Source organism: Lagopus muta, chromosome 12 (assembly GCF_023343835.1).
Source record: "Lagopus muta isolate bLagMut1 chromosome 12, bLagMut1 primary, whole genome shotgun sequence".
Taxonomy (NCBI): Eukaryota; Metazoa; Chordata; class Aves; order Galliformes; family Phasianidae; genus Lagopus; species Lagopus muta.
In genome coordinates this window covers 5,336,617-5,362,593 of record NC_064444.1, presented here as the reverse complement: position 1 = coordinate 5,362,593, position 25,977 = coordinate 5,336,617, and the positions used below count along the sequence as shown (strand labels likewise).

The 25,977-nt window shown below is 43.5% G+C and overlaps 1 protein-coding gene and 1 long non-coding RNA gene across 2 annotated transcripts in view; one reads left to right on the top strand and one right to left on the bottom strand.

Moving 5' to 3' along the window:
* The window catches only part of MAF (MAF bZIP transcription factor), a 157,598-nt gene that overhangs the window by 275 nt on the left and 131,346 nt on the right, over window positions 1–25,977 (bottom strand). The window lies entirely within an intron of this gene.
* LOC125699473 (uncharacterized) lies at window positions 17,297–25,547 on the top strand. The gene is made up of 3 exons (XR_007379579.1): window positions 17,297–17,390; window positions 22,530–22,609; window positions 24,258–25,547. It is a non-coding gene; the product is annotated as an uncharacterized LOC125699473 (long non-coding RNA).

Genomic DNA, 25,977 nt, shown 5'->3' with positions numbered 1-25,977 from the left:
GCACTCCTAGCATCTTCCTATGGAAAACCCCACCATACTTCGGTAAGGAATGAGGATGCCACAGCTATACCTAAAAGCCATATACTGTTTTGACTCTAATTCTTGCATTTCCAGCTAACCCTAGCCCAGTGTGAGCTCTCCTTAGATGGGCAGCGTTCAGTCTCCTGTGCACAAGGGTGGAAGTCTCTGCAGGTAAGGGCTCTCTCTTTCTGTAAATTTAAATTTCTTCAGTGGGGAAGCTGGGAGCTACTGCGTTCCGATCTAGGCTGAATCAGCTGACCCAGCTTTATACCAAGGAAATGAGGGCTTTTTCTTTCTTCCAAAGCCCTTGGCATCTTTCAACCTTCTGCCCAAGTGCAGCCTCAGCTGCTGCCGACTTCCCCACTGATGCTCGCTGACTTCCTTACCCAATGCTGCAGCCTTTCCTAAAGCAGCAATAAAACAATATGGCCTTGCTTATATCTGCTGCACAACCTGTGCTGCCACTGCCTTCCCTAAATAAGCAATCCTGCCCATCATTCTTCCTCTACAGCAGGCTGTTACCCCAAGGCCAGCTCTTGCTCCTGCACTGAAACATTTGGCAGAATAAAGAAATAAAAACGGCTGTTCCAGCAAGAGAAACATCTCTTTTCAGCTTTTTTGGAAAGAAGAAAAAAAAACTCTTTCTGGTCTCCTACGTCTGTTCTGTGCTACACAGACCAGACCGTGGTATTGGGTAATGCCTGAAAGGTTTGTTGGTGTGGGTCAGAGTGCTTGCACGTTGAGGTGTTGGTTACAATCAAATTCCTTGGGTTGTCTGGATTTTGTCTGGGGTGAAAAACTGATTAACTTCTGTCACCCATGCAGCAGTCTTCTCAAAAGGATTATTTTTCTTTTTCATACCAAAAAATGAATTGCTCTCATATGCCAACACCCCCAGCCCAAGAGAGCAGGGCTGTGCACCATGACTGGCACTGCTCAACGCTTAAAGAGGTTGTCGACCTTCCTTCAAAGTACACCTGGGCACCAATTTTCTTCCCACGTAGTTTCCTCTTTCAATATTAGAAGGAGAAAGCATTTTCAACGTCAGCATAATTTTGCATTAGTATGAAAGCAAGCTGCCTGGTGGCTTTAGGGAGTTGATCAGTTTCTGGTCAATAAATACTCACTGGCACTGGTGCATTACTGCAGCTAACTAGCATGTAACTGTCCCCATTTTCTCCAACTCAGGTAAAATCTCTCAGTGAGTGTTTTCTCTCTCTTGCTTTCTCTTGTTCTCTTCCTTTTTCTTTCTCCTTTTTTTTTAATTCCCTTTCTCTGTCCTCTTCCTTTGTCTCTTGCTCTCCTACACAGAGATAGCCAGCAAAAAAAAAAAAAAAAAAAAAAAAAGAAAAACCAACCTTGCATTTTTTTTTTCATTTTCATTCCAAATAAAAAATGGCACAAAGCTGCAGAGCGTTTGCTTCTATTAGAAACACTTGTGAAAATAATTTTTTACACTGAGCTCGGATTCAGTGCAGGAGGGATGTGCAGGACATTAAAAAGGAAAAGCAATTGAAAAGAAACAGACTCCAAACCCTCCATTTTAATATCCTAGATGTGCCTAAGTAAGTCATTGGCTTTCAGATATATTTTGGTGTAAAATTTGGCACATTTACAGCTAGTCAGGTTTATTTATTTGACTGGCTTACATTTTTCTGGTTGATTTACCTGAGGCAAATGTCTGTGTGAATCACTCCACAAAGCATTGACTCCGGCGTTCATTAAAGGTAGTTAAGTGATCCTGCGTCTGATATTAAAGCAAACCCCATTAACCTTAACTGGTATCATATCAGCAAAACAAAAATAACTGGATAAAGCAAAAGAGAGCATGTATTTATAGTTCTTGGAAAAGATCCAGTCAACTTGCATCAAGTCCTTAATAGTCCTGTAGTTATCCCCCCAAATGATGATTTTTTTTTTGTCCCTGTCCTTATAGGTGTCATGGCTCTTATCAAGTCTATGTTTATGAACAAGCAAGCTCTCAATTGTCCTATGGGAATGGAGGTGTTCTCTGTGCTGTGGGCATTGCCCATGGTCTGCCCAGGAAGGAGCTGACTCTGCGGACCGGATAGAGAGGAACCAGCAAAAAACCATGCTAAGTCTTTGCTTTTATTTTTATAATTTTCTTCTGACATCTGGAAGACAAATTTCAGATGTTTTCAGAGCAGGTAGGTATTTTTATTATTAAAGAAAGTCTTTCCAGCAACACTGCAATAATTTGACTTACATCAAGGTTGAATAACTCCTTGTCAGGTGTTAAGCTCATGACCTTTCAAGCCAAACACACTGATACTAACCAGTTTACCATTGGAATGATCAATATCTTGTAAGTGAGAAAGTCTAGACAGATCTTATTTTGTCCTTTGGTATCACTTGTGGCTTTGGAATTGATCATTATATGCAGCAGGGGGAAAAAATGCCTATACATTTCATGCTCTGTATTTATCTTGACAAGGTTCTCTAGGATTATATTTTCATAATCTGAATGGCAGTGGAACAGCTGCTCAAACTGTGCAAGTCCTTCTTATCAGGCTGAATTTAAGCTACGGTAATTACTCTTTCTCCTTATGTATTTCTTTTTTAAACAAGCGTGTACCATACTTTAAAATATATGGTGAGGGGCAGCAGGGGGGCATGCTGAGAAGCTTGGAAAATACTGCTAGATTTTGACATATTTCTTTCCATGCAGAGTGGCTGATTCAGGCTTGTGTTTTGTTCTCGATGCAAGCCCTGAGTCTGGAGGCAGTTTGGGAAAACCAGCCTAGCTGGTGGCAAAACCAATGCCTTACAGTTTGGTGATGGGGCAATCCCATGGGACTGGGATTGCAAAGATCTTCCTAAACAGCTGCGTTTACGCCCTCAGCCCTTTGAGCCTGGGCTGGCCTTCAACATGCTTTTGGCCAAAGGATAAGTGCCTCAAAGGCACTCAGCCCAAGCTCAGTCTGGCTTGAAACTCTCTAAGCAGTGAGCTGCTCCCTCACCCCAAATGGAAAACAGACCCAAGCACAAGACCAATCATATCCATATGGTTTTTCCCATCCAAATCTTTAGGAGTGGCTGTGGCAGACTGATTTCCTACAGTGCTAACCATGTTATTTACAGGATGCCTGCTCTGGGCTGTGCTTTTTCTTCTCTCTCCAACCCCTGTTGCCTTTGCAGAGCACTTTCCAATGGGTGTTTGGTGAATTAGCTCTGTGCTTTAAAAGAGAAGATTGCTCTGGCAGAGAATAGTGTAGTTGTAAAAGTGTCAAGGTGTTATGAATGTCCTGATGATAGAGCCCAGTTGTTATCTGCTGGGTAGTGAGGGAGGATAGCTAATGATGTGCAGCATGTAAACTGTTTGTTGCTCTAATCCATCTGTGTGGAGAGGAGTGAAAAAGAGGGGCGAAATCCTGGGAAAATTACTTGGACAGCTGGAGATAAAGTGTGCACTGATGGAGTCATCCAGAGGTAGCTGTCAACATGAGCTGTGTTTGCATATAATCCAAGCAATGCACAGTGATTCCTTTCGGTGTGTATTTTATGGGGTTAGAGTGGGGAGGGGTTCGTGTGTCTGCACACAGATCTTAATTGCTCTCCAGTATCTCTTACCAACTGGGCTCCAGTTTTAAGTGAGGAATGTGATTTTAATCAATTCATGGCTGGATGGAAGAGAGAAGTACCACAAACACACCAAAGCAAGACATACGGATCCCTTTGGAGGACCTGATTTAAATGAGAAGCAATCATTTTATTAATTCTGCTGTGTTTTATAGACCTTTTATATGGAACATTACCCATACAACTTCACTATCTAATTAAAAAGGGCTCTTATCAATTTGCTGGGCAGTTGCTTATGCAAAAAAAGAGAGGAAGAAATAATATTACTTTTTTTTTTTTCCTGAATCCCAGAAAATCATCTGTCTTAAGGAGGTACAGAGCAAATCACCAAATGCCTAGTGAGACTGCTATGGCTGACAATCGTCACTGTTGAAAGAACAGTTACAAAAAGCTGAACATTAGCCAACGCTTTGGGGAGGAGGCTTGCACCATGCAGGTCTGGTGCAGCATGCAGGTGGGTGAGCAGCCTGAAGGAAGGGCACTGTCCACGATGTGGAAAGCACAGAATCATAGAATCACAGAATGGCTTGGGTTGGAAGGGATTTTTTTACAGATTTTATAATCATGGAACCATTAAGGGTTGACAAGACCACTAAGACAATCTAGTGCAATCCCAACCCACCCACACCATGCCCTCAAAACCACATCCCTCAGTGCATCTCCATGTTTCTTGAATACCTCCATGGATGCTGACTCCCCCACCTTCCTGGGCAGCTCTGCCATTGCATCACTCCCCTTCTGAGAATAAATGTTTCCAAATATTCAACCTGAACCTGCTCTGGTGCAACTAAAGGCCATTCCTTCTTGTCCTACCACTGTATTAACCTGGGAGAAGTGGCCAACCCCCACCTCACTACTTTCAGGGAGTTGTAGAGGACGTTTAGGTCTCTGCTGAACCTCCTTTTCTCCAGACTGTACCATCCTAGTTCCCTCAGCTGCTCCAGACCCTGCACCAGCTTTGTTGCCCTTCTCTGGACACGCTCCAGGGCCAGTTCCAACCTCCAGCCATGAACAGAGCTGCACCTTACCATGGCATTTCTGCCCAGTTTACGTGTGGGATGCAGTGAAGCCATCCCAACCCCGTGCAAGGCAGTGGCAAAAGAAACCAGGCAGGTAGAAAAATACCTCTGCTCCCCCCACCCCTCCGTAAACTGGTGCTTTATGTGGCGTATTGGATTTTACAAGCGAGGAGCCTGCAGGGAGCTGCCTGCCGAGCACACAGTTAGCAGTGATTGAACAGCCACGTTTGAGCATTTTGACTTAAATCCAGTGTAAACTTCTAAGCGAGCTGCTGGCCCGGCCGGGTCTCTGGTGGGCGGCCGCCAGCTGAGCATGGCAGCCCACAGCCCAGCACACGGTCACGGCTCAAACAGAGCCCAAAAGGTCGCTTCAGTGGCTCCTGGTTTGCTCCCTTCCCTCCCAGGGAAGGCTCCGTTGCTCCCCTCTCTCACTCCATGACTGGAGCCAGGGCTGAGCCCATCTCTATGCACTCGCACTACAAACACACCAAGAGTATTTTCCTTCCAGCAAAGCTGCTCCTTTAATCTTTATGAGCAGGAGAAATTCATGCATTACAGAGGCGCAAAAATGAGAAGGGAAGGGCGGGTGGGAATAGTTGCATTAGAATTAAGCACTGTTTTTAATATGACACCTGTCAGACTTATTGTTAAAAATATGGAGAAACGCTCCCTTCAGAAATAATAACGCTGCAGCAAGGTTGGTTACAACACGGTGAGCCCTGTCAACAGCTGTAATTAGGAGCTGTTTACCGGCAGCACTGGGGCTGCACGGACACCACGTGGTGCTCTGAGGGCTGAGGGATAACCCTGCATTGGGACTTGCACTGTGGCCCCACCATCACACTGTTTCCCCAGTAACACCATTGCCCTGACCACCATGTTGCTTCCCCATTGACACCACTGCTCCTGCTACCACTTTGCTTCCCCATTGACACCACTGCCCCCACCACGTTGCTTTCCCATTGACACCATTGCCCCTGCTACCACATTGTTTCCCCAGTGACACTGTTGCCCAGTGGGGATGAAGCGCTGTCACAAGGTTGAGGCTGCTAAACAATTTAAGGATCACTTTACAGCAGGGTGCTGGGAAGGGGCGAAGGGCAAGGAAAGGGAAACCAAGCAAAAGAGAGCTGCTGGGGAGCCAGTGTTCCCAACAGCTGCTGTTGGGAGCACCCATGGCTGCTGCAATTAGCAGAGCGTGCCCCATCCCAACAGCCGCCTCCTGCAGCTGCAGGCGTTATTTGGGAGGCACTGAGCACGCGGTTACACTCCGACCACAAAATTAATTTCATTTATGCCTTCAGCCAGATTTCAAAGCCAGGCTCTGGAGACGCAGGATAAATTAATTTATTAAAAAGCAATAGCTTGATAATGCACATGATGATAGAATAAATGAATCTGTTCAATATCTTATAAAACAGTTGGCAATCACATAATAGAGCATTCATTGTCAATTTAGTAGCTTGTCTCATTATACTCTGCAAATAGTAGTAAAATGGTGTATTATTCATGAACCAACATGCTTTAATTACTTTTAGTGCACATTTATTTTTTCAAATGTAATATGAGTTAGATTCATCTATAACTGTAACCCAGCTGATGAATCCTGCAGCAGTAACACAAACTGGAAAAGACATTTTATGAGCACAGCGATCAGGTTCTGGAAAGTTTGTAGCATTTCTGTATGCTACAAAAGCATCACCTGAAATGCCAGCCTCAGACATCATCCCAAAATTGGATTATAAGTGGTAATACTTTAATAAACATGACATTATTATCTAATAATATCATTAGTTGTAATTTTAAGTTTCACCATTTGATAGTTGTTGGTTCTTTTTTTTTTTTCCCCTGCCATAAAGCAAATCCCCAAATCAAATACTGTTTGTTTGCTAGCTTTGCAAACAGAAATCATCTCGTTACCACTCCTTCCCTCTTGGCTTTGCCATCCCACACTTCCCACCGGCTTGATTTGCTATGAAGGTCTCACATGCACACAGCCAAGGTCAGTGAAAGTCCACTGCCCATTTCAATTAAAACGTTTGCAAGGATTGATAAGAAAGAAAGCGATCTTGCCTATAATAGCAGGTTTCCAAAAGTCAGTCTTGCCACTCCTAAGTATAATGTTGCAGCACATTGTTGATTTCTATGTACATAGATAAAAAGAGCACTGTAAAATAAGATGACCTAAAAATGCAATTAAAGTGTAAATCTTTACAGCCATTAACATTTAGGGTCCATTAGATCGCTTTGTCTTTTACAATATTAAATGCTAAGATGTTTTGCTTTTGTTCTATAACAGTATATTCTAGTTCTATTTATAATACAAATGTAATTTAACTCCCGATAAATCTTGGGTTTAATTGGTTATTAAATATGTGCTACCACATCGTAAATTTCAACTATGGAATTTCTTTTTCTTCCTGTTCATCTCTACAGCTTTGTGTTCTGGGGTCAGAAACGGTGTTTTGCAGCACAGTATGAACCATCGTAAATATGTGAGCATCCCCCTAGAACACAAATAAGCAGCATCACCCAAAGGCTGAGCCCTTTGGTGGGACCACTGGGGGACAGAGCTGATGCACTCATGGGAGTCAGACACAGCCCTACCCTGGCTTAGAGGCTAGACTTTGTGGGACTTCAGCTCTGCCCAAGGCGAAATGTTTATGCAGTACATTGACATCTGCAATGCATTTATTTCTGGAATGCGACCACCTTTTCAATGCATTTATTTCTGCAGTGTATTGACATCTGCAGTGCATTCATTTCTGCAGTGCATTTGCAGCTGCATGCATTCACTACAGATCACTTTGCAAGGCCAGGGGACACGACTGGGTGGCCCCAATATGGGGTTTGTCCCCAGGCAGGAGCTGCAGCTGTGGCAACATGGCTGAGGTGCTGATAAAGGTTGCAGAGGACATAAATCAAGGCCAGGTTTCACCCCTTCGTCCTTGATGTTATCTTCTGTGCTGAAAGATGTCCAAGCTGTGGCTGCACAGTTATGGCTCCTTTCCTCAGGCCTCAGTAAGCACAATTTAGTCTCGTTTTTATTGGTCACCAAGGATGAGTTTCAAAGGTTTTTTAGACTCAAGAACTGGGGTAATAGCATTGTGAGGGCATGGCCCAGTTTCCTTTGTAATCCTGCTTTCAGTTCCCAATAGTAACCTGAAGCCATGACTGCTTAATCCTTAATTCCTGCCACAATTAACATCTCACATTCAGAAGGACTTCTCTGAGCTTCGGAAGGCAATCTATCTCAGTGAGGTCAGCCCAAGCCAGGCTCTTTGCTAAATGGAGTGGGATGTTCACCTGCTCGGATGCAGCAGCCCCTCATTCTGGGGGCCATAGACAGAGGGGCTGATACTGCCATGCAATTAGTGCTGAGGAGGAAGGCAAGCACACACACTCATAAGCTACTAATGAACTATTTGAGCAATTCTGCGGGTGCTTAGGTAAGGCTGAGACGGCATCCTCAGACACACAACTCCCCCTTCCTGTCCAGGTATTCCCAATGAGGCTGTAAGAGAAGTGAGATTTCATTATGTAAATGCAGGACCTGTGTTTTTCTGCCATCACCACTGCGGGCTCAGGGCTGTGCCATACACTCATGAAGGGCCAGAGAGTTTACCCCATCATTAAGTCCACCAGGGCAGGATTCATTGCTTCAGGCATTGCAATGCCCAGAACACCCCAGTGGCATGAACCAGGGAGAGATGAGCACGGCTTCAGATTCAGGATAAATTAAATATTTCACTCTGTAAATTGCATATGGACCACTTGAATCAGGCAGATGTTAGCACGCCCGGACAACAAACACCTCCATTTGTTTTAAAATAAATTAAAATGACAGATTGAAAACCACACCTGTGACGATCAGCTGAACTACACTTCCAGCAACTTTCATTGCCTGATCTACTTTCACTGTCGGTCATCTAAAAAGTTGTTTCTGCTCCATGAACAAGTAGAAATTTAAAAAAAAAAAAAAAAAAGTAATATTTTCCAGGGCACAAGCAACAGTTTTTGCCTCAGTGGTTGTATTGGCTGATTAATCCATATGTTTACTGCACTTTGAATGAAATACAATAGTTCCACTTGAATAACCTGATTAGTCTTAATTTCCTAATTTTTTATATTAGTCCCCTGGTTTTTGGACTCTGGTGACTTACAGTACTCACTCTCCCCAATTGCAGAACAACTGTTCACATGGATGCTGCTGCTACCGAACGACATATTTTGTATAGAGAATCACCCACAGGCACAACCTCTCTCCCTCTGCAAATTACACGTGTATGTATATACATGTATGGATATGCAAGTTCATATATTATATATATATATATATCACATCACACATTCATATGAACTTTCACACTTTATGACTGTCTTTGTAAAGCTATTGTTTCACCCACCTCCCCTGGTGTCAGCATTTTGAATCCCCTGGAAACAGAGAACTGCTGAATCATTGGAACATCGTTCTGGGTTTGACCCTTTCCTACCCTGGCCATTGCAGCCCATGCTTTTTGGGCTTTCTTCTCCACCCCTGACATTATCCCTGAAACCAACCCCCATTTCTTTTATTTCAGTGAGTAAAAAAAACATAACAAAGAAATTCAGCTCTTCATGCTGTATCCACAATGTTTTTCTTGCTCATATTCATTTTTATCAGGATCCTGTTTGGCTAATTAGTTGTTTTTGTATTTCTTTCTCATAGTCAAAAAATCTAAAACATATATTTTTTGAAGTTTTCCAAAGAGCCTTCCATATTCAAGCCAAGAAGAGCTTGAAGATTAACACAGTTGTAACAGGGAATTAAAAACTGCTATTCAGCACTTGAGTGAAGCAGAGCACTGGATCTGTTCCAGTTTGCTTTGTAGCATCAGTTCTTGTATGTGGATTTGAGAGTAAAATGCAATAACAAAATGGATTTCCCAAATAACTCCTAAAAGAACCCGTTCTTTGGTAAATCTACAAGCACACTTAACTGTCTGGAGTCACATCTGTGGCCATCACAAAACTTGTTTGCTATCCTACAGTCGTTAGGAAAATTTTCAGTTTTTGGTTGACTGGGAAACGAAAAGTCAATGGCTTCAGCTTTCTGAATTTCGGACATCTGAAAGCATCTGCGAAAGCCCATAAATGAAGCAAACCAAAACTTCCATAACTCTGGAAATTGCTTCAGTTGCTTTAAAATGTTCACTGAAGCAATGAGAATATCTTCCAATCCTCCTTAAAATTAGCTCTTGGCTCCCTGTATCTGCTAACATGTTTGATATATGCCCTGTGCTGACCCTGTGTGCTTCTGGAGGTCAGTGCTCCAGCACTGCCAGTAATCTCTGTTGTCCCTCAAACACTTTCTCTTCAAGCCCACCTTCATCCTTTCCTTGCCAACAACATTTCCAGCCCTCAAGCCTCCAGCAGCTCACTCTATGGGACAGGATGGTGCCCCTGTGGGGCAGCACGCAGTGCCCCTTCAAAGGGCTGGTTAGGTGCCTTGAGGCAATCGCAGACCAGGCTAACCAGTGGCCTTTCTCCTTCTGTTGTCACTACTGCTGGAGCTGATACCTATGTCTAAACCCAAGCATATGCCATCAATGGAGCTCTCATCTTCATTGATCTTCCCGAGCACATCAACCTGTCTCTCTAAATCTGCTCTCTGATTTTTCAAGTAATAGAAGGAATCTCTCTGGATAACCACATAATCACCTCCTTTTGGCTCCTGGTCAGGCTGCTTTGCTCTTTCTTGCTCACTCTTTTCTGAATAGGGACAGCGATACAAAAGCAGCCTTCCCATGTCAGCCTTCTGTAGGGCACGCAGGGTGCACACCAGACCCTCTCAGTTTCCAAGACTTTGAAGATGAGTGAACGATGTTCTGTTGAGCTCCAACTGTCCGTGAGCTCTCAATTAGGCAAAACCAGCAACCAGAGAGAAACCTCCAGCTTTGATGAAATTCTCAGCAAAACAAACTTGGGAACTCAGGTTATTTATAGAACCACTGAACCGTTTCAATTGGAAGGGACCCTTAAAGGCCATCTGGTCCAACTCCCCTGCAATGAACAGGGACACCTGCAGCTCCATCAGGTGCTCAGAGCCCATCCAGCCTGACCTTGAATGTCTCCAGAGGCGGTGCTTCCACCATCTCTCTGGGCAGCCTGTGCCAGTGCCTCACCACTCTTATTGTAAAGAACTTCTTCCTTATATCCATGTGTTTTCACGTGTACAAGTGATGACAAGCTGGAGATGCAGGCAGGAGAGATGCCAGGTATCACAGTCCATATCAGGGCTCAGACACCCGTAGAATGACTCTATAATTGCTGTGGGACTGAGGGGTAATTATTATATAATTATATATGGTTATTTATATGAGGGGAAGAGGTCAAATTTAGCACATTATCATCAATTCACAAATCAGGAGCTTTATTTTAAAATCTTTGACTGTGTGGCCTTTGATCTTTGAACTGTTTGGTAACTTCAAGCATCATTACCCCATAATGTGCCAGAATGTGCAATTAGTGTGAGTACAGTTACGTACAGTGCAATATTTGTAACATGTTTAATACGACCATCCTGTAAATTTATACACTCTGAATAATAATGAAATTCAGGTTTAATTATTGATTTTAAAAAAAATGCTTTTAATATTCTGATACTGATGCAGCTAAACATCAAACAGTGTAAATATAACATGAAACTGTACAGCTATTAGTCTAAAATGTGACATTATCCATCCATCTTTGCTTTTTCCATTGCACCTACCAGCATAGCATGCCAGTAATATGATTTATTTATTGTGCTTATTTAGAATTAAATAATAAATAAAATGACTCCTACGCAAGGCTCCAGAAACCCTACTGCACCATTAGCAATGCGACGCAGCCCCCGTCATGCTAAGGAGCCTTACAGCAGGAATTCAGCCCAGAAATGACTTACAGAGCTGGGAGCAGCCCTAGAGCAGGTGGGGGATGCCCATAGGTGGGCATTTCTGAAGTAATTGATTCACTCTTCCTGACCCCATGCAGCAAAGTGCTTCAGCACTGGCTTGACTGAGTGCATTACGGCCTGACCAGGTTATTTATGGCCTTGGGAAGATGCTTTTCTGCCACTGTGCTCAGCGTGGAGTTGGAACTTTGATGTCTGACACTGAATGTTGTGTGTAAGAGAAAGCAGGCGCCTTTATTTTTATCTGTCTGTCTATCTGGGTATAAAATTGTCATCAACTCTTTGTTTTATTTTATTTTTCATATGGTTTTTGACTGTTGTTTGTCACAGCCAGCAAAATAACTGAACAGATAATTTCTTCTCAAGTGAAATGAAATGGAAATAGCAGCTGTCTACAAAAATCAATTTAGAAACTACCTATGTATTTTTGGGCTCAGACAATACGTATTTCCGAAACCATGCCTTCAAAAACCCTTTGAGTGTAAAACGAAGAAGGAAAAAAAACCACACAACAACAACTGGATGTGAGCTATCAGCCATCAATCAGAGAAATTCACTCAGGCTCAGATGCAAGAGCCAAAACAAACTTCAGCCTGAAATGGATGTGAGACAGTCTGCATTGTTTGATTTGCTTGGGTTACTTCATTATTAATCTCTTTGCTTCCATTTACTTTAATGACCATGGCCAAGAAAGTCTCTTTTATGAAGACTTTTTTTTTTTTTTTTTTTTTAAAGAATGTTTTTAGGCTGCAGCTGAAGCCCACTCTGCACTGTTTCTCCTTACATCTACCAGCAGTAAGGGTTTGTTGGAGCAGGCACTGGGCTGGTGGGTCTGCCCTCACCTCTCAGAAGGTGGAGGATGGATTTGTTGGCAACTCAATTTATCCCATCGCTGCTCCAGCACAGCCCCGTCCTGTCCCTCCTTCCCCCCACCCCCACTCCCCCCCACTAAAACCCCATCAGTGGATTTTCCTAAATGAGAGACACCTAATTAGTAGCTCATCATAGACTTGCTGATCAGACAGATTTTCAGCCCTTTGTTTATTACCTGCCATGTGCATCTGTAGCACATTTTTGCAAGTAAATATACACATTTCATTAAAAACACCATCTCCTATGCTGCTTCCATTGCTTTGTTCTTGTAACTGTTATTTACTCCCTCAACCAAGAGAGAAAAAACATTCCTTCTATTATTATATTAATGTGATTCCAACTTGTTAATGAACAATTCACTGGTGTTGTATTTACAACCTGGTGTGAGTGCTCACAGCAGTGGCTGAGGCACTGCCCATCTTTCTACAATGTTCAGACAGTGAGAGAGTAGGTTTGGGTGCATGGGGCATGGGCTGAGCCCCCATGAAAGGCAAAGAAAGTGCTCTGCCCAAAGCCATGCTGCAGTGCACCTGCAGGGTCAGGATGAACCCCTGAGAGATTGTGTTCCAGTCTCTTTTCCAAATGCTATCAATACTTCCCTACAGAAACATGATGAAGTCTTGCAGGGCTCCAATGCATGTAAAAATCTCACACTGTAGAGCTGCGTGTTGCTATTTTGCAAAATTAGGGATACATAAACACTGCTGGCAGCTTTCCCCTGCGAGGCAGGGGGTGCTTACATAGTGTTACATCTGCCATCAAGTTTTGTAGTTTAAGTTTAGAAACAGTTCTTTTTCTTTCCCTAACCTGGCAGATCCTTCTGCATTCCCTTCCCAAGACTGCAGAATGTGCTCAATCTTTAAGAATAAGTACAGAAGCAACATCTACAGCAGAACATAGCTGCCATGATGGCTGGAGGCATGCAGCCCCCTCCTGCATGCTCTCTACAATCCACGTGTGAAGAACATTGTCAGGCTTCTGACCATCACCCCTTTTATTTTGCTTCCTGAGGCATCCAAAAGACTCTGCTTAAACACACAGTGAGCAGGGCATACCCCCATGCTCCCTCTGTACTCGGGGTACTACTCTGCTGCAGGAGCAGGGAAAGGAGCACAGCTCAGCATTAGCGTTGGAAGGAACAGCCAGCTGCAGTGCTGTGCAGCTGTACCATCCAGTCAGGCAAATGGACATGAAACTGAGGATGAAACAATGCTTCCAGAGACAGGAGTGTGACTTTCATTAACAGTGCTGTGTGGAGAAAGTGCACAATTTTGCTGGAGCCCCGCACGCCCCTCAAAGCCTTCATTAAGGGGAAAGGGAAAGCTTTGGCTTCAGTTATTGTTTGGTTTTTTTTTTTCCCTTTGGCTTGTGGCTCTGGCAAAGCTCTGCAGCAGAGCCTTCTGCTCCCAGGAAGCTGAACAGTCTGCATAGCACACTCCACATAGACCATAATAGGCATCTTACAGTGTAAGATTGACAAGCTCCCGGAAAGGGACCAGCTCGTTTCAGAACAGGCCATTACACACAGACATCAGGAAAAGTGGAAGGAAAAGAAATAGTTTAAGCATTGCTAAGCACCATCCCCGATGAGGAAGGAAGTGCCTACCAGCCATGGGCTGAAACTGCAGATCTACCATTTGGTGCTCCGTTTTGTAGGCTTTAACTGAGCGTTAACATTCATTGCGTAATTGAACATCTCATTCACCTCATTAGCCGATGGCTGTGCAGTGCTGTCACTGTGCAAAGTGCTAGCCAGGTGCTAAGTATTATAACTATTTGTTTCCTCCCCAGCATTTAAACTGTCGGCAATTCCTGATGGTGGCAGTGGCAGCAGCTTGCCCTGGATGGGAATAGTGAGCATGGTGTCAGCAGGCACTGCACATGGGGACACGTGGCCACAACAGGGGCATCGTGAGCAGCCTGACCATCATTTCCCATTGCCTGCACTAGGGTCTGTCCCAGCACCATGGCGAATGTGGAGAAGACCAACCTGCCTTTTAGGAACATCAGTGCTGCAAACTGTGGTGGTCCTCTCTGATTTCTTCCATTCTAACCACAGAGGCAACCAGGGGCTTTGGAACCACAGAATCATAGAATCATTAAAGTTGGAAAAGACCTCTAAGACCATCTATTGTAACTGTCAACCCATCCCCAGTGTGCCCATTAACCATGTCCCTTAGTGCTACACATTTCTTGAGTATTCCAGGGATGGTGACTCCACCACCTCCCTGGGCAGCCTGTTCCAAAGCCTGACCACTCTTTCTGAGAAGAAACAATTTCTAATATCCAACCTGACTTTGCCTCACTCTTCTCCAGACCTCTTCAGAACAGCTCACAAAGGGTTCAGCTGCAGAGAGCTGTCTTTGAGACATTTCAATGCCCCGATGGCTAAAGTCCAATGCCACCACCCACCCACCAGCACAGCCATTGCTTCAGGCACTCGGTGATGGCACTGGGTGACTGACTGGTCCCCACTGCACCCAAAATACACAGGAATTTTCCTCCTGTTTTTGTTTGTATTTAACTTGGATGCTGACCCAAAGAGTGCTAATTAGCTGGATTCAAAACCAAGCTTAAAAAATGGTAATGAGTTTACTGATTATCAGGTATGAAAATAAGGTCAGTCAAAAACATATCAGTGCTTTAATTAAACCTCGGTGAACTTCAGAGAGCGAGATGGAATGACTGCTAATGGCTCCTATTTTTGCTAAACTTCCCTTCTGTGGCCTGTTACTTCAAGGGAGGGACTGTCCCCGTTTGTCACACTTCCGTTCATGCAAATTGCCTAAGCGAGACCAGTACAAGCTCACCTACAAAGCTCAGCAGGATGGAGGGGAGGCAGTCAGGCTGTTCCTTGTGCCCACAGACAGACCTACTTTTTATTTCAAGGCAAGCCATTGTCAGCCAGCAGCACATCTTTGATATTTTTTTTTTTTTTGCTGCTGCACACTGATTTACTTTGCATACACAACGTCTCGCTCCATGCAACTGATTTGTATTTTTGTCCAGGCTGCAACTACCACCAAACAGATATAAGTGTGCTTCTGTTGCAGGCAAATGAAGGGCCTGGGAAGTGCCAGACTGGATCACACTGATGGTTCCCAGCCCAGCTGCAAATGCCCAGAGGAGCACTGAGGGTGGAGGGACAAGGAGCAGTGCTGGAGGGAAGGGCTCTTCCTCCAAACCCCTCCTTGTCTTGTGGGAATGGTCCTTCTGGAATATCTCCAGGAGGAGACTGCATCCCAAACATTGCATTTAATATCTCACATGAATTTCATCAAGCTTTTTTGAATCTGTTTATACTTTTGGCTCCTGTGAATCCCTGTGCCAATGCTCTTACTTCCTTTCATTACTTTTTTTTTTTTTTTCTTTGTTCAGGCGCAAAACATATACGCCAGCAATACAACAAATGAGTCTGGAGTTTTAGTTTTGCTTTTTATTTGCTCACAGTTTCTCTCCCACTAATTCTGGAGCTCTGGCAGAAGACCAGGCAGCTCTGGGCTCTCTGCACTGGGACAACACAGCAGGCGAACTTTCTGCAGATCCAAACCCTATTTCCAGTGTTTTCACCATAGCATTGAATCATAGAATTATTAAGGTTGGAAAAGACCACTAAAGATCACCTAGTCCAACTGTCAGCCCATCACTGCCATGCCCACCAAACCATGTCACTCAACGCATTTGTGGGCTTTTCTAACTGTTTAATCTTTGTCCTACCTTTTGCCTGCTGGTGAGTGTGTCCTTCATGCTGACACATCAGTAATCTGTCATTTGCCCACACCTGCAAAATACCCAACCCATGGTTGCAAATGGCAAGCTGCAAGCAGTGGGACGAGACCATCAACTTCTAGATCAGCAGTCAGGCACATGTAACAGTTAAGTTTACACAGTTTACAGAGAGGACTCAATCTCTTCTCTGATCGCCATTTACCCTTGGGAAAAATGAGTGTGAAACGCTCCTTATAACCTAGCAGCATTCTCTAATGACTTTTTGCTCAAACACAAAAATGGTCAGTAACTAGCACAAGTGTAGGAAAAGATATATATGTGTGTTCTGTGAATGGTTAATAAACTCTCATACATGTTAGGAAGTGAAATGAACTGGAGTAACTCCTCCAAAACCATGTGCTGTGCTGTCAGTCCATTAGGAAACACAAACTGAGAAGCTTTTTAAGAGCAGGCTATTCATTTTTTATTTCCACCATTCAGCAAGCTAATCTGCAAGTGTATTTACAATATTGCATGTTAAACATGGAGCTATAATAACAAATTCATAGCATGAAAGGTTTGAAGTGATAATTAGTGTGCCAGAGCAAGAGGCTCTTCTCCAACCTAAGTACCATGATGAACAAAAATAAAGGCAGGGCACCCAAAGGGAATGGGCTATAACAAAGAGGGTTTTTGCTCAAATACATGTTTACTTCCTTGAAAACATGAATTTATTTGCCTCAGATCACACCAAAGAAATTAAGAAGCTGCATATTGAAGCTGCTGGAGGACTTGAAAGTGGGGTAAAGGTAGCCAAAGAGGTGGGTCCTGCTGTACCCTGCAGAGTGCATTGTGCCAGGCCAGCAGAGCAGGGCTGTTCTGCTGCTGCTGGAGCACTTAGCAGCAATTTTCCTGCATCCTCATCCTCATGAGGCAATTCCCTTGCTGTCGTGGGGATAGGGAGGCAGGAGGCCACCAAGAAGGGCAGCAGAGGGACGTGCTGTCCTTTGTCACCCACAGAACTCAGCACAAAGCTCTAAGACATCATACTTGGGCTCCTCGAGCTGGGCACTGAAAGTCAATGGAAACTTTTGACCTTTGCTGCTCTGTGTCTCACTTCCTCATGTGTGCAGCAGGCCTGGCGCTTCCTCCTGTTGCAGGAGCATGAAACACGTCCATGGGCCCTGCAGGGCTGTGTGGAGAGGGCAGCACGGAAAGGCTGAGGAGGAAACTCGGTGAGTCTTTGGGTGTAAGAGCTGTGAGTGGCTGTAGGGAGAGAGGGAGGACACAGAACCCGGGTGACTGTGCAGGTCTGCATGGGGCAACGGTCCTGTGATGGGCAGTGATGCAAGTGCAGAGTGGTGCACGTAGAAAAAGCCAAAGTGCAGTCTTGCAAGAGAGCAAGGAATAATTTAAACCTTTCCATTTGCTACCCTGATATTATTTTAACAAGCTTTTTGCCTTTTTAATCCCTCCACACAGTTTATCATATATAAATGAGTGTTGATGTCTTCAAAGCAAAAGAAGCTCCCAGTATTCATCCCATCTCCAAATCAGGAACAGGCTGCCCAGAGAGGTTGTGGAGTCTCCTTGTGTAGAGATAATTAAGACCCACCTGGCTGCCTACCTGTGTGACCTGTTGTTGGGAGCCTGCTTTAGCAGGGGGTGGAATCAATGTTCTCTAGAGGTCTCAGCCAACCCCACAATTCTGTGACTCTGTAATTCCCTGATATCTATCCCAGCACCACACACAGCAGACTCCCTTGGCACTTCCTGTATGCAACCCATGATGACTTAAGAACCATTTTTTTAGAAACAAGGGTGAAGATCTTATGTCCCAGAGGATGAGAGCTCATCCTTTGGTAACTTAACTCATGGAAAATTAACCTCATTATTACAGAACTTTTCCTTGTTTTTATTTTGAGCTTGCCTAGCTCTTCTCTTTGTCAGCTAAATCAAAGACTATTAGATCTCCTGGCAGCTGTAACAGTTGAACATACACAAGGTAACCTTCCTACAGCAGAAGACTGAGCCTATGAAGTATTAAGTGCCTTCGAGGTCCACTAAAATCAATGGGATTGAAGAGTGCCACATCCTAGAAGGGCTAGGCCCCAAGGGATTCGTTCTCCTGGGATTTCCTGATTCAGAAGACGGGCAAAATAAAATATTTAAAGCAGCCTGACACACACAGGCTAAATTCTTTTCTTTTGTGCTGAAACATAATTTTTTTAATATGCCTTGAGCGTGCTGTGAAAGCAGTCTTCCTGCTTGCTTCCTTAGTTGGGAGTGTTTGTTCTCTGTGTTAATCAGTCACAATCACTGTGACTGATATGGCCCCAAAGCAGAAGGAAAGTTTAGGTTCTACAATATAACTTTAAAAAAATAAAAAAATTAAAAAAAAAAATTGTTTGCAGAAGAAGAGTCTATCTTGTGATGGAAAGGGTTACTAAAGGGACATACATCAGCAGTATGCACTTTACATTCTTAGTTCATTGGTTTCTACAGCACTTTTTGTTCACAGTAATGTGAGGCAGTTAATATGGGAACCTGAACTCCGTTGGACTGATAAGCCTTCATACTGACTTGCAAAAGTAATTTTCAGTAATCTTTGAGGGGAAAAATTGCATTTAGGGAAAAAAAAAAAAAAAGAGAGAAAAAAAATGCTAAGCCATTCGTGCATCCTATTTTATTGAGTGTGCAAGTAATAGACTATGCACAAATTGAACTTTTGATCCATTAGGCTGTGCATAAGGACAAAGTGCTGCTGAGCTAGTGTGAGAAAACTAATCTTCCAAATAGAAACATTTCACAGCATTCTTCCAAAATCTTGTTTGAAAGAGAGACACCAGTATCCCCCCCTGAAATGCAAACTTCCATCACAAGGCTGGGCAAAAGGCAACAATGCCAAGCTTTTTCCCATCCAGCTGACACTGGTTCCCAATATATGGCTCTACAATCCCAGATCCCACTCCTGCTGCCACAAAATCAGTCATCTTCAAAGTAACGTGTTTTGTGATTATTGAGCAGTAACATCCTTTCCTAAATGCTTACTGAACAGAACTACCTGTGTTCACAGCCCAAGCTGGGACAGCCAAAATAGGTAACTTACAAACCATTTTCATTTTCCTGACAGAAAGATGGTTCGCTTCCCAAATAAGCCAAATCACCATCTATTTCTTTTAAATTTCCAGCTGTCATGCACTCAGTACATCTACATATGCTTGTACTGGCTGCTTATTGCTACTGCTCCCAACAAGAGTTTGTGCAGTGACGTGGCTTAGTGGGCACAGTGGTGATGGGCTGACAGCTGGACTGGATGAGCTTAGTGATCTTTCCTAGTCTTAATGATTCCATGATTCTCAGCCTCAGGGTAAATTATATGGTAAAAGTCCACTTCCTTTTGTCAGATGTTGATTTTCTAGGGTCAAGTTCAGAGAACATGAAAGAGACACAGGTATAATCCATGTTCTGTCTCACAGTCATGGGCCTATGGGAGAAGCTGCATGCCAAAGAACCCCATAAAAACCATGGGTCATGTCACCTCTTGACATCTCCATGCATGGATCTACTTCAGCATCTCCTCCCCGTCACATGGGGAGATTCAGAAACCAAGCACAGAGGTAAGGCTGAAGCAATATGGCACATAGGACCACTGGCTGTTATTCTTGGCATTTGTGCCTAAATGCTTCAGACTCCTGAGCCCAGTACTGCAACTGTAATAACAGCAACACCTAAATATCTTTAAATCCTAGCAAGAGAAAGATATTGGGAAGAAAGTTAGGGAAAGAACTGATAAACAAACCTGGAGGTACTTGGGGTAAAGGAGGCTGCACTGGTGAACATCATGGCCCCAAGCAGAAGCATCCCAGAGGGGCTTTGGCTCTCCAGAAGCAAACATGCAAGATGTCTGAGGTGTGGGCTACAGCAGCAGGGATTGCACCTAATGTACCAAGCATGATCCTGAAACACAAAGGGATCCGGAACGCATGGAAAGCCCTGGCTTTGCATATTTGAAATAAGTTATTATTCAGGCTTTCCAGCTCCCAATCTCTCAGAATTGTGCTCAAAGAAAAAACCTTTGCAGTAATCCTCCTCCTCGATCATTATGCAATATTGCTTAGGGTAAAGGAAGTTTTCTTGCTCCTTTCTAAATATACATTTTTGTGGTTAGAAAATTAGAGAAATGACACGGCCGACCTTCCTAAATGTGAAGGGCTCATTTAGGGAAGCATACAAGTCATCTGCTGCAGCAGACCCTTATCGCTTTGTGGTAGGCAATTGCAAAACACCTTTCTTAGCCAGAGTCACGTTGGGTTTAAATTGAGCTAGACAAGGGAACCACAAAAAGGGCTTGTGGGCAGCAGTGCTGCTAAAAGCATGGGGCCCGCCGCTGGAGCACCGTTAGCTTGAGCAGTAATTTGTCAAGGAAAAAGGAGTTGAGTAGCCTGCAATGTGAACATCACGTGCAGTTTTTCAGATACAAGGCTTTGCACAGAAGATGAAGAAAATACTCAGTGACCATTTTAAGCTCAGTAACCACTCCCAGTGCAGCGGGAGTTAACGCTGCGTCAGACTTTCCATGAATGCCTCTGTTTTTGCAGGGGCTGTAAAAATGTGCCCGAGGCAAAAACTTGTGATTCAGCAGCTCAGCTGAAGAGTTAACTTTTCTTTTTATACACACCCATTTGCAGAGTGGCGATTTATAATAATTTTCCTACAGATCTATATATAGTTTTGGTCTGGTGGGGCAGGGAGCTGGGAAGGGAGGGGATGCAAAGCATCATGCTTGGCTGCCTCCCATTGCTGTCAAAGGGAGCCTGGGGTCTCTGATCAGCTGTGAGGGGGGGACTGAGCATCCCCAGGAGCAGTGACATTTCTCCCTAGAGGAAAAGAGGCCAATCCATGCTTGTTTTCTCACATAGGTGGCAGGTGACATTAAACTTGCATGAGGAATCGTGGTGTGCTCTCCTCTTCCCCTGGGAAGCATCCCACTTGCTTATACTCAGTGTACATTGTCCTCATCCTCATAAGAGATGACAAATTGCTTAGATGATAAATGTACTTCCCTAACTGATCTTTGGATATTCCTGACTACCTGCACAGCCCATCTGGTCCAGAGGCAGCCTGGGACTCTTCAAGCAGTTTGGTGTATTTCAATTTCACTTCTTCCATAAGATAATACTGTCTTCTCATCCTTATGAGTGCCTTCTAACTCAGGTGATTCTATGATTCTGATGTACAGCAGCTCCATTAACAACTGCAGCCAAGTGTCAGCAACATGATAGGGTCACAAGAACATAGCATTGCCACTCTTCTCCCCTGCCCATATCTTAGAAGTTGAAGTTTATGTTCTTTCTTTAAGTAACACATTAGCTCACACTATCTCATATTATCTGAGGTTATTTTCCCTCAAAATATTTTTCATACAAAGAAAAATACTGTAATTTTTACCAATTTTCAGAAGAGGTTTCCTTTTTTTCTTTACTCTTTCAGGAAAATAGGCTCCTAGCAGGCATTTATCATGATAGCTAAATTAGCCAGCACCTTTAATACTTGCAGCACAGAAAAACACTTCATCAGCTGCACAATTTGAGCTTACCGGAGAAGACTTTTAAGAAAGAATGAGAATGAAAGTAAGAATAACCATTTCTTTCCCCCTGTCCCTTCGAGGCACTGAAGTTCAAGGTATTTATTTCTTTCCTTGTACACTAAGAAGTCTGTGATGGTGGTTAATTGAGTGCTAAAAACCTATGTGACTGCAGTTTCGCTAAGATGCTATATTATACTTTTATTTCCAAACCTAAACTGCTATAAGGTGAAATGGGGCTGAAGTGACTTGGGTGATGGGAGAGATGATTCTGTACTGAAAGAAGCACATCTCTTGTGAAAACAGAATCAGAGAATGGCTTGGGTTGGAAGGGACCTCAAAGATGATCTAGTTCCAACGCCCCTGCCACTGGCAGGGTTGCCAGCCACTAAATCAGGTTGCCCAAGGCCCATCCAGCCTGGCCTTAAATGGCTCCAGGGATGAAGTATGATTGTATAACCCCTTTCCTAAGTGATTCCCATGCTTTACAAATTGATACCAAAATTATTCAACATGGACTGCAGAAGAGTCTACCATTCAAAGGCACTGTGGCAGCCCACCCCAAAAAGGTGTGTGCTGACTTTCTTAGGTGAATATTACTCTGAGGAGGAGCAGACAGGTACTTTCCTTTGTAGCTCCTCAGCCTTTTACCTTTCCCCCTAGATTCATAGCTTCACCATTAGAAACTGCATTTGACACAAAGACAGGGATTACTGAATGTTTGTTCTGGTGGCAATAAAATGATCATAAGAAATAATGGTAAGACATCTGTATATTCCTATTTCAGGAGAGAAGGTACGAAAGATGAGGTTCTGAATGACATAAAGTTCTTGTCATCTAACTGCCACCTCTAGCTTCCAGTTTGCTGTAAGTACACATCCACTTCTTCACGCTGTGTCAGGACATTTGTGCTATGCTTCCTCATTTACCTGCCTAAAAAAATTTCCTCCCCACAAATCCACCTTCCCTTACTAGTTGACTCCAAAACTGCATTACTGCATGGATGAACCAGTCATTCAGATATTTACTTCTATATCCACACCTTTTCTCTTTAGTACTTGTGTTCGAAAAGCTACTTTTTGCAGGGGTGACTCAGGATACCTGTGTTCGTTTTCCAGCCCTAACAGACATCCTGTGTGCTCCTGGGTCATGCAGCAGCTCTCAGCCACCTCTGGTGTACAAGAGCACAAGATGTGGTTTGTTCCACTTTCCCTGGTGCATTGCAATCTCTCTCCCCTTGGCATTCTTCTCTACCTTTCAATCTCTCTTTTGTAATCAGACTTCTATGCTCCCAGTAAACTGTAAGTATCTGGGCTTCCTGAAGCTCAAATATAAGCTGAAGTATAAATAATTATATTTTTAAAAAATAGTAATGTGTTGATATATGGCTAAGAAGAAGCAGTTTTGTTTCTCAGCACGTTTGTGTGAGCTGTTCTTGGTTTCAGTTCACATGGTTTCTTTTCACCTTCTGAGTTTCTCTCTGACTTTCAGGTTACTGCCTTTTTTTTTTTTTTTTTCCATCTGAAGCCAAAAAAAATAAAGGGGAAAAAAAAAAAAAAGACAGATTCAGGCCTACTCAAAAGCCCTGCCAATTTATTTAAAATTAGAAAACAAAACAAAACCCTTAATTCTGGAACGGGACAACTTCTAACTTCACAGTAGCTTATTTGTTCACAGGTAATGTCCAGACACTAGGCTGTTTCTATTAAAAGCAGTTATGCTCAGATGTAGGGATACTAGTGCACATACCTGCCTGACATCGAACATCTTTGCTTATGATTAAAAGCAGAGCATGGACAAAAAAGGAAACACCAAAATTCATCCTTGCAATAAGACAATCCCAAGGGAGGGTTCACAGCTTGATGTTGAGGTGCCCTCGTGCTAGACCTTCCCAACATAATAAGGACATGGACCACTAACCACTCTTTCCAAGAAGAGATTTTTCCTCTACAGTCAGCCATGAAGATGCTCTCTGTGTGGAGAGTACACAGCAACATGGAGATCTATATTCGAGCTCCATTTGGCACAACCATTGTCTTTGGAATGCTTTCATTTTATTTTTATTTTGTACCAATGTTTAACATGGCTGTTCTGCACATATTTAGGTGTAGGTGAAAATCGTGAAGCATAATTAATTGCCTATTAATGAGTTTTTGCAAAGAATTAAGACTCTAAATGCTAATCTGTGCTTCAGAAAGAATGCCAAATGATATCCGTGCTACCTACCTGCTTCTGTTTAGCACACAAGACTGGAAGAATTTGGCTTTAATGTTAATTAATGCCTTCAATTAGCACTTACAAAGTATAGTAAGCCCCAGCCATTTCATCATGAACCCATACAAAAAAATTAGCTATTAAAAAAATAATACAGAAAAAATATAGCTATAGCTAGTGGGAACAAGCTCTATAAACTAAACTTTTTTTCCCCCCCAGCCTCAGATCAACCTGTTCCCAGAATTGAGTCTTCTCAACCTCTGTACGTACATTTGTCTGTCTTTTTTTTTCCGACCAACAGAGTAATGAAAACAAATGAACTAGCAAACAATCCCTCCGGTGAAGAGAGGTGTGAAACCACGGAAGGAAAGGGGCAGAACACAGCTCAGAGAAGAGCAGGTACCAGAGTCTTCCTCCTCTCCTTCTCACTGTTTCCTTCGGCACAGTGACAGCAGTGGGACCTGCCCTTTGAGGACCAGGTTCTGAAACTCAGTAGTTAACAAATATCACCTACTTTCTGCCCCAGAAGATGCTCCAAATTGCACACAAAGGCAACAAGAAGACACTCAAGTTGGAACCAGTGCTTTTACCAATTGTCAAGACGCTCTGAACGTTTCCAGCACGTCCTGCACTGCTAACTTGTGAGCACCTCGCTGCATGTGCTGTTGGCTGGGATGTTACACTCCTAGTATCTAGACCGATCGGCAGAGCATTCTGCCAAATTATTTATTTTGCCTGCGTTTTGCTTGTCTCTCCTCCCCAGCGAGATCACAGATAAAGTATATTTACTGGTTGCTGCTGCCCCGGCCGGCACAGGAGCAGGGCTGGAGTGAAAGCAGCTGTTTCTGAGCAGTGTGCGTGGCTTGTGCTCATTCTCAATTCCCAGCGAGCAGGATCCTTCAGCGGTGATGGAGTAGCTTTGAGTTTCAGTCTATCTGTCACTGCTCGACTGTTTTACTGTGCACACAATGCACTGATGGGCGACATCACTCAACTGCAACAAGTCCAGCTACAAAAGCAAGTAGCAGCAATTTGTAGCCTCAATGCAGCCATTTAATCATTCCCAACACTTCCCCGGTTGCCATTCTAGATAAACTAACCTGAGAATTAAGAGCAAATATTTGACTTCCCCCCTCCCCCCCCCATAATTTTACGCAGTCCTGTATGGTACTTAACAGGAGACCTTTGCCCTTTAGTTAAAAGCTGTGACCAGGAAATCCCACCTCCTCTTAATGAGCTTTTTTGTTCAGCTTACAGGGAGGGATTTGCACTCCACTCTTGCACTACAAATGCTTTGTCTGCTTGGCTTTTTTATTCAACTGATGAATAAAAAAAGCAAACACCAAACTTTACACATGTTTCAGTCTCCATTAAGGCAACAAAGAGCTCCAAATGCATGCCCTAGCAACAGCAACAATTTTTTTTTTAAAAGAGAAGAAAGAAAACGTGGTCATTTAGGCTGTGGTGCTTTCCATAGCTGTTCTTAATGTTTCTGTCAAAAAAGCAATACGCTTTTGAATATCAAAATACATACCTGTAGGTAAAAGGACAGACAGCGGTTTGGGAATCAATATTATTGCTCTTTCTACTGTGAAACAATCATGCAAGCAGCCCAAGCAATGGCCTTTGTCAAACTTTTTACTTGCTTATATCTTCTGACCACACGCTGAGACCTCTTGCACTCCAGTGGCCATGAAAGTGTTTTCCCCTTCTTTTTTTCCCCCCTCTATGCCTCAGAGAGCTCTTGGCTTTCTCTAATCTCCTATTCTTGCTTTCTAATCACTGCAAACGCCTCACGATGATAGAGTGCAGACACCGGCATCGCGTTATGAACGGGCTGGAACTTGGAGGGCTAAACATAGTCACAACAAGCACCAGTTCTGGGAGAACCTCAAGATTATTTGAAAAAGATAGAACAGAACATATTCCAGCAGAGAAGGGAACAGAAAGCCTGGGTTTCCAGCGAGCAAGACTAAACGTGTGCATGTGCAGAAGTCAAGTAGGAAGAGTTTTCCACTCCA